This window comes from Crocodylus porosus, unplaced genomic scaffold (assembly GCF_001723895.1).
Source record: "Crocodylus porosus isolate Cpor-Errol unplaced genomic scaffold, CroPor_comp1, whole genome shotgun sequence".
In the NCBI taxonomy this organism is placed as follows: Eukaryota; Metazoa; Chordata; order Crocodylia; family Crocodylidae; genus Crocodylus; species Crocodylus porosus.
Window position 1 is genome coordinate 120,613,537 of NW_017728886.1, and position 9,537 is coordinate 120,623,073.

The 9,537-nt window shown below is 41.7% G+C and overlaps 1 long non-coding RNA gene across 1 annotated transcript; it reads left to right on the top strand.

Annotated features, from left to right (window-relative positions):
* Positions 1-2,936: 2,936 nt before the first annotated feature.
* Positions 2,937-6,899, top strand: LOC109314225. Its single transcript, XR_002102251.1, has 2 exons — positions 2,937-4,184; positions 5,106-6,899. It is a non-coding gene; the product is annotated as an uncharacterized LOC109314225 (long non-coding RNA).
* The last annotated feature ends 2,638 nt before the right edge of the window (positions 6,900-9,537 follow it).

The window sequence follows — 9,537 nt, forward strand, 5'->3', positions numbered from 1 at the left end:
CCACTGCCTCAAGAATTCAATCATTTTAGGCTGGTTTTTTTATTTTTATTTTATTCCAAGTAAGTTTCATCACTGTGATATACTAGAAATCGTATAGGTATATTATGCTTGCTGTGGTAGCATTTACAATTGAAAGTAGGAAATCATTAATTGTAAAATGCAGTCCAGTAAAAAAAAGTATAGTGTCTTTGAAAAAGCATTCCTTTATGTGCCTAACATAAGTAAGATTAGACCACTGTTACTTTTTAAAATTGCTGAACAGTTTCTGGTTGCTCTTCAGCAGCATTGGGAAAATGTCATTTTCTAACTGCGTATGGGACTTCATGGGGTTTTAGTTTATTGTAAAGCTGCCCAGAGTAGTGAAGAACAAGCAAAGTAAATGAACTGAAACGGAAGTGTTTTAGGGCCAGTTTAATGCCAGCATCCCACAGGAGGATGGCCTAGTCTATGCTTAAAAATTTTGCCAACATAGTTATGTTGGTTTAAAGAGTGAAAAATCACACTCCTAGCCAAGGCAGCTCTGCTGCCAGATACTTAAAGCTGCTGGTACATTTATAAAAGCAAGAAAGTTCTTTTGCCCATCTAGCCTGTTCTGTTTGGAACATTGACTGTACCAGCCAAAGCACACTTTTTTTCTGGTGTAAACTATCTCCAGGGTTTATCAAGACAAGTAGACTGACTACCCCTTCCAAAACGGATACAGCCCATGTTTGCATTATTAACTGGAGACATAAAACTTCATTATTGAGCCTTAAAAGTGAGTGAACATCTAAAAAAATAATTTTAATTTCCCCTCTCAACCTCTCTCCACAGTACATCAATACTGCTGGCCTCCAGTATCCACATGTCTTATGACCCTCTGCATGATTTTTGGTGTCCTGCACCTTCCAACTGGGTTATGCTCCCTGAACTGTTGCACAGTCATCACCCTGTTCTCCAAACTCCTCTGCAGGGCCCACTGGTATCCCAGTGCTTATGGGGAACTGATGGTTGCATGTCTTCAGTAGAAAGTATCTAGGGACTTTGTATACCTATCTTTTCTTATCATGTAAACTTTAACAAAGTAACCAGCTCAAGGCCACCTATATGAGGATCTAACTAGCCTCTTAATCGTTTTTTGTCCCTTCTGCCCACTTCTTAGACTCACTCACTATGTCTTGCCCTAATGAGAGTGCCATTATGGCAGGGTCTGGCTTTTATCTGTGCAGAACCCATCATAATAATATCTGATTGGGATTTGTGCCATAAGGCAGTACCATAATTCAGTATGAATGGCATGCATGAATCCAACACGAAAATGTTGACTTTCAGAATCAATAGGATCATAGGAAAGTAGGGCTGGAAGGGAACTCAGAGGGTCATCTAATCCAGACCCTGGCTCAAGACAGGACCACTTTAGGACCATACCATGACAGTCAAGTGTTTGTCTAACCTGCTCCTGAAAAATCCAGGGTGGGAGATTCCACAGCATCTCTAGCCAGTTGGTTCCAATGCTTGACCATAACACTCAGTCACCTGATTATTTATTTAAATATTAATATTGTTGTCTAATTAATGTATAATCATTAATATTTATGAAGAAAGGAACAGGCCTGTTTTATATAGGCATCAGATAATTTGCCACATCTGGTGCAATTATTAAGGGTTCCTAGAACCAGCGAGCACTAAAAGGACTGAAAGGGTTCCCTTCCTTCCTCAAAAGCACTGAATTCACATTGTATTTCAGAATGCCATGAGAAGCAACGTGAGGCTGAGGTAAGTCCGCTGGGGAATGTTATTTTCTCTGTGATGCTTTCCCTGTCCTTTTCTCCTGTCTGCTGTGATTATTTTAAATATGATAAATGGCAATTGTTCTCCCTGAGAGTTGTGTTTTTAATGCCTAATTAAAGAGCTCTGTGAAAGAAAACAGCATGGTGGGTGGATTGCTGTCTTTTGCCACTTTCTTCATGCCTGTTTGTCATGTATTTTTTTTACAATATAGTTTGAAATGTTATTGTTAGCAGCTTGCAAAACAAGGGTAGGGTGGTTGAAAAAAGTATGGTTGCCTTTCAGCTCTGGGAGCTCCTTCACATCTGTCAGAAGTGTGAAGCAGGGAGAATATCTGATACATATCACACAATACTAAATCAGTGAGAGGCCTGGAGAGAACAGTGCTGTATGGCAGCAGCCCCAGAATAGGGGTGGGTTATGACATCCCTTAGGAGGAACCCCTGTGGGAAAGACATAGCTCCAAACCAGGCAAGAATGTAGACGCTTCAGCAGCCCTAGTCAGGAAACATCACACAGCAGGAGAGCATTGTACTGGGTGGTATGGCCAGTGGGCCAATTGGGGAACACAGACGGAAGGAAGGAAATCACTGTGGTGATGATGGGAGAGAACTAAGAGAACTAGAAAGACAGCATTCCTATCCCAGGAAAATTAGAAAGCATTCTCAATGATAGCAGGATCATGACAAGACAATAACATGCCAAAGCACTATGGGCCTGATTCTGTTTCACCTCTTAGGCACATAAGTGGACTTGGGCATGTAAGTACAATTCTGCTTGAGTCCCTGAAAACTAGTTAAAGCAAAAAGTAGGTGAGTTTTCTTCCTCCTTGCTGCTTTTTTGTAACTTAGTCTGAGGGTTATTATAAAAATAGAGGCATTCATGGATTTTAAAGAATTAAGCAGAGGGGAATAGAATTGTACTTGGGTACCTAAGTTCATTTTGGCCAGTGATTCTCAAGCAGGATGTTGCAAGCTCATTTGAAGGGTGCCATGACATGCAAGGAGATTAAGTGAGTAAGCAGAAGCTCAAGCTTGTCTGTCTGGCCAATCCCAGATTCCTACTGCCTGGCCACTCTGCAAGGAATAAGCACTGTAATATATAAAATCGTTTTTGAAATTGGGTGCCACTCAATTTGCAAAACTTACAGAGAGGTGCCTTGAGTTCAAAAAGGTTGAGAACCATTGACTTAAGGCACTTGGTAGGTGGAACAGAATCTGGTCCTACCTGCATTAATATTTAAACTACTAGTAAGGATGTGGTGATGTGTCCATACTGTTGATGAAGAACAGGTTCTAATTTTCCTACTATTATCAAGGACAGCAAATGACAGAAAGGGAGGAGAAAACAGGAAGAGGAACATGGTAGAGAAAGATGGAGGTAGAAAAAACCAGGAAAAGAATGTTATGGAGAAAAAGCGAGAACAAAACTAGACAGCAAAAGCTAGGGAAGATATTATAAGGAAAAACTAGAAATGAACCAAGAAGGAGAAAAAAAAGAGGAAATGGTACATGTGTGAGAAAAAATGGTCAAAAGATAAGAAAAGGCTGTGGCATGGCCTGGCCAGAGAAATCATTGTGAGAGGTGGTGACCTATGATATGGTCCATTGCACAGCAGTACTACAGAGAAGGAGGTTGATAACAAACAATGAGCTAAAAGATCAATTTTCTTTCTTTTTTTTCTGGAAACACATGACTAATCTGTCCTGCACTATTTTGGCAAAGGAGACAGCCAAAGCACTTGACAGAGAGCAGGTATTAAAATGTTGAATCTATGCAACTGGAATTGATGCAGGCTATCCACCCAATTTTATAAAAGGAGGCATGTGTCAGCCACAGGTCCTAAGCTGGCCCACAAATAGGACTGGCTGTCCTCCTTTCTGTCTGAGCTCCCAGCCATCCATATGATAAAAGGATTCTTCAACACAGTGGGGAATTCAAAACCTTTATCCTCACTACTTCACCCTAAGAGCTCCAAATCAATGAACTACCTGGAGTAAGGAGGAAGATCAGCCTGTTCAGGAATGATATTTTCCATTAGCTTTCCCTACAGCAGAAACCATCTTCTGAGGAAGATGAAAACTGTAAGAGGGGGTTCTCGCTCAGATTGACACCCTGTCTCATGATACACAAGGGTGTGAGCATTGGACAAGGATTGCATAAGATGAGTAGGGATGTCTCCCAGCATAATCCTGTATGTCTAACTGAAGAATCCTCAGGTTGAATAGCTTGTTACTCATACAGAGAAGCCATCCTATTCTTGAGCACTGTAAATCTAGCTATATACATGCCTCCTTGGCTTAAGGGCTCTAAGAGTATGTCTCATTTTCCAGCCCAGAAAGGACAGTTCTGTTCAGAAAGTTCCCAGGTGCAAAGCTCCAGGTATTCAGAGAAGATCTTCTGCTGAGAAGTCCAATGTTACAGGCCAGCTGGGCACTGTGAGTATATCAATTTAGTTGCAGACTGACTGAGCACTGCAACTTTACTAGCCACTGAGCTTTTTGGTTCGGGATCAAGGAGGTGATGTTGGGAAGGAAAGCAATGACAAGTTTTACTTATAAAAAAGAATAAATTTTACTTATAACAACAAAAGATATAGTTTGCACATATGACAGTAAAAAGGTTAAGCTAATAAACAGACAACAATACAAGTTAAAATTGACAGTGATAATAAAACATAAAGAAATTAACCAGGAGTTTCCACTTGGTTAGCAACTTATCAATAGTCCCTCACTTAAGATACACGTCAAGTTGATTCAGTGAAGTCAAACATCTCTGAACTGGGCTGCCAGAGGGAAAACTGGGGGAGGCCCGTCAGTCAGGATCTGGTCCTCGCTGTCCCAGGGAGTAAGAGAGATCTGTGGGGGTATGGGACAGCAAGGACCCTTCTGTTCTGTCCTTCCCTGAAGGTTACTTAACATGCATGTTCTTTTATATCCTATTTATGCTAATTTTTTAGTTATATAGCCATTCATAGTGTTACTTTATAGCTGTTATCCTATGGGGTTAAAAGGTGTTAGAAATCATTACAGTAAGTTACTGCCCAAGCTTAGGTTTACCCAATAAGCAAATCACACCACATCACTTTGGAGTCTGAGATTAACATGTCCCCACCTAAGTTCAGTCCACTATGTTAATTATACCTTGTGATTACATTCATTAGTTTTTACTGACTCTAAGCAAAATTTCATAAATAAGCTATGTCTGCAGTTACAATTTTCAGTTCTGCTTTTTAAAGTTCATGCTGTCTGAAGATTAGTATAAAAAGCAATATATAAAATTTCTTCCGGACAGACAGGAAACTGCTCCTATAAGCTACTTCAGATACCTTCAAAAAGCAGAAGAGGTGAGCTTCTTTCTTTGGATAAGGAAAAAAGGGTATGTTAAAATATTGTCTCATTCAAAGTCAGGGCACGTTCTTAAAGTATTGACTCAGTCCCCAGGTCTATATCAGCACAAAGCTACAGCACCTACAGCAGGGCTACTTGCATAAAAAGGGATATGCTGGAGTGGGACCCTGAATCCTTCCTGGTACAAATCCATGTGATGTGCCTGTGTGAAAGGTTTGATTTCAGAGTGCTGCACTAGCAGTAAAACATGCAAAGGCCAGCAGTAGCCAAATAACTCTTTGGTTATCAGTACACATCAAGTAGACAGCCTTGTGTGTATTCATTCCATAAAAGCTTGGAATATATTATAAAAAAGGAATCTCTTTTTGTTCAGCTGGCTCCACAGAGATGTAATATTATAGAAAGAGCTGGCACTCAAGATAGAGATCTCGCCTGTGCACGCTCTGCATTTCCCAGAGCAGTCTGTCTCATGTCTGTCAATCTTCCAATCCAAGCCTGCAAATATCTGCTCTCCGTTGAATCCAGTGGTTCTGATAACAAATAAAAGTGCCAGACCCAGGTTCCATTTTGCAGCATAGATGGGATACTAAATGTGTTCCTGCCCTGTGAGGTTCAAGGACATGTTTGGAAGCCTGCTTATGTTGCAAACTGGACTGGTTTTCAAGCTGCTCTCAGGGCAAAAAGGTGGAACGCGAAGGCTTGTCTATGCTGCTAAGACTCCTTAGTGTAGCACTATCGTCTCCCACTCCACATGCACCAATCCTAGAAATGAGGCACTGAAGCTACCCTGAGGGAAACCCCAGTGCCATTCTCATGCTTGTCCCAGGCAGCTTGAGAGCACCAACTGGGGGCACCTCCAGAGGGGTGTTACATGATCCCCTTGGCATTCCAATTACACCAGTTTGCCCCAGTTTACACCAATTTCCACTTGTACCCATGGATAAATTGATAAGCCTCCAGGTTGATCTCCTCTGAACTTGATCCCCTGAGTTGTAAGCTAATTTTCTAAAGACCTTTGCAGCTTGACGTTTACACACACTTTTTTTTACAAGCCTGAATTTTCTTCCCACTGTGCTCAAGTGATGTCACGCTCTGGGAAAGCACTGGTGCTTCGTCACACGTGGAGCCTTGGGCAACTGGCTGATGACGCAGTTAGCAATGCAAAATGAGAAACGGTATCATGTAGTGAGGCTGCTTGTTGTTTTTTTAACTCTGCTTTCTTCATCTTTTGATGCAATTCACTTAAAAATATAGCACGATAATAGCAGCAGAAGGGTGAAAAAGCACTAGTGCTATTATGGCCAGCAGCTGGGATCTATCTGTTTATTTATTCATGGTGATATCTTCAGTTTATGTTACTAGAAGTCATTGAAGGAATTCCAGGGAACCAGAAAGGTACCTGAAATGCTATTAGCAGAGGTGTCAAGTACATTTTAATATAGGAAAGAACATATTCATAGCAGGTATATTTCACCAAGGGAGAATTCAGGAATGTCTCAGTACTCTAAAAAATGTCCTACTTCATTTCAACTCAGCTTGCCAGTCCACTTTAATGCTCATTATCTTCTGTTGTCAACTATGCTCCCATTTTTTTAAACTCTATGATTTTTGTGTTTTAAATGATTCGTGGTTTGCTAAATGAAGTCTTTGAAGTATGTCATGGGTATTCTCTATAAAAATCAATGAAATGTAACTGAACCAAATCTAATTAAGTGTCTATGTGATTTAGAAGACTTTTCCTTCAGCTGCCATTTGCATTAAAAAGATTTGTAGACTTGTTTACCTAAGACTCCCCATTGGAAATTTTTTAACACAACTAAAACTGTGGATTCAGTGCTCACAAGTAAAAAAAGAATGGGAGAGTGGTATAATGCAATCCCACATTTCTTTGGGAATTAATGTGAATTATACATAAAAATAGTAGAAACAATTTCTGCATATATGTTAGAGTCATGCAGTTCTGAGAAATCACTTCTGCAATTAAAAGTATCTGGGGTAACGACTTGAATTATCAAAATTATGTTTGTCGTTATATATTCAGCTCCAATGAACTGGTTCATGTAGATAATAATTATGCAACCTCTGCCTCCTTTAAAAGAAGTTACCTTCATTATGTTAAACTATTGTGTTTTTTGTACATCTGCATGAAATCACTGAAACAGATGAAAGCAGCTTTTTCATAGTACAATAGATGTTATTTTGGGGGAAAAATTAAAATGTCACCCTTAATCAAAGGCAGAGCTGAGTCTAAAAGTGAAGTATGCATGCAAACTTTACATGCAGGGACATTAAAAAGCATTTTTCCTTCCCTTGTACTGATAGATGAAGCTGGTAGGGCAGGGAGAGAGAACAAGGAAAGTAAGGAGCAGTTTTAATATATGTATTCCCTTCTTCAGAGGTGGCAAAAACCCTCGTTTGGCTTATGGTGGAGTTCATATTGTGGAGAAAGGAAGGGATTGCAATTGAACAGTACCATATATGTGCGGTATTCTGTGTTCTCTGGTTAGAGAATTTCCAACAGAAAATCTACCTTGAGGTTGATGCTGCTCCAAGAAGCATGAACTAATGCCTATGGTTTCTTCCTCCTTCATATGGAAGTCAGTGATCTCCATGCTCCAGCACTGGCAGTCTGCCTATGCTAAAGAGAACCAAACTGTTATCAATACAAGAATGTGGTTTCTTTCTTGCAAACACATGCTGGAGATGTGTTGCATCAATGTAAGTGGGACTTTCACCAGGGCAGTTCACAGTAATCTAATTGCAGGCCAAAAGGCACTGGTAGGATCCCCATTCAGCGCTGGTGCTTCATGTCTACACTAAGGTTTTGCTCCCATGCAGTAGGTACCTCGAGATAGTGACAATAGTGCAAATTGCCTTAAAGTAGACAAGGGGATGAGATTATGGGGGGGGGGCGAGTAACTCTTGTTTTTCCACAGAGTTCAGTGGACTTTCCCATGCTGTCCTGTTCCCCCCAGCATGAAGTTGGAAATTTTTACTGTGCAGTTTCCAGGAAGAATGGGAAGGACAGTGTGTGATGCAGAACTCCCAGGGGGTGTTCTGGGCAACAGGGTCCTTAATCTTTGAAGGACAAGATGACACAATAACAATGGCATCAAATAGCAGAACACCTCTGAGCGCTAGGTTCTTTCCCTCTCTGCAGGTATCTGTTGAGCATGTCTACACTGCATTCATACCTCTCGACAGTGCAACCAAAACACACCACTTGAATTAGCCACTGGCAGCTGGCATGGTAGACCTGCCCTCAGGCTAATATGCCTTTGCACCACTGTCTTGAGTCAAGGTACCTAGCTGCTGCAGCCATTGCCCTTTGTTTTTGGTGCCCTGCTATTCCCATCTGCTCTTTCCAGATGTCCTACAAACCACTACTTCAGGAAAACTCTTTTGGCCTCATGGCTGGCAGTGGTGATCACCTGGCAGCTTGTCACCACATGCTTGGGCTTGCTCTCTGTATTCAGTGGGAAGCCACAGACCCCACTTAGCACAGGGTGAGATCCATGGCATCCTCTGCTCATAAGCTACTGTGTTACCAGTTACCAATTAATTATGATTCACTCAGGGACCAGCTCAATACACAGGACCTAGCTACTACATAATGACTTAATGAGCATGGATTAACACCTTCAAAACCAGGACTAAGGAGAGGAAATAATACAGACAATCAACTGCCCGAAGACAGACAGTCAGTTGCACAAGCACCCATGTCACGAGTTTTGTCTGTCAGCAGCTAGGGGTGTAGGGCCCCAGACCCCCCCGCACCGATTTCCTTGACAGCTGGCAGGTGTCGTGGCTGCAGCAGGGGCTACCATCCCTGCAGCTGTCACCCCACTGCGCCTTAACATACGCAGGATCACCCATGGCACGAGTTTTGCTTGTCCTCAGCTTGAGGGGCAGTTCATCCCAAACCCCTGCACTTATCTCCTTGAAACTTAGCAGGCTTCTCGGCCTCAGCAGGGGATATAGCATGCCTGCAGTTTGGACCCCACTGTGGCTTAACACATACACGTGACATGAGTTTTGCTTTCAGGAGTTTGGGGTGCAGTTTCTCTGAATCCCTGAACCTATCTCCTTGAAACATGGCAAGCATTATGCTCTCAGAAGGAGCTACCATTTCTGCAAGTTTTATCCATTTTCAGGCCATAAATGACAAAGTTATAGGCTGTTTTGACCTTCCCCATTATAGCCTATGGGCGAAACATCGAAACAGCGTCTAAACGGCGAAACGTTTTGACATGCCTCATTTTGTTTTGAGGCTGTTTCGACCATAGCTGTTTCATTTTGATTTTGCTGTTTCAACCTCAAAACAGGTTGCAACAGCATTGAAACAAAACTGGTGGCGAAATTTTGCACAGCCCTAAAGGCTATGTCTTCAGTGCCCCCTAGTGGAGCCACAGAGTATGCC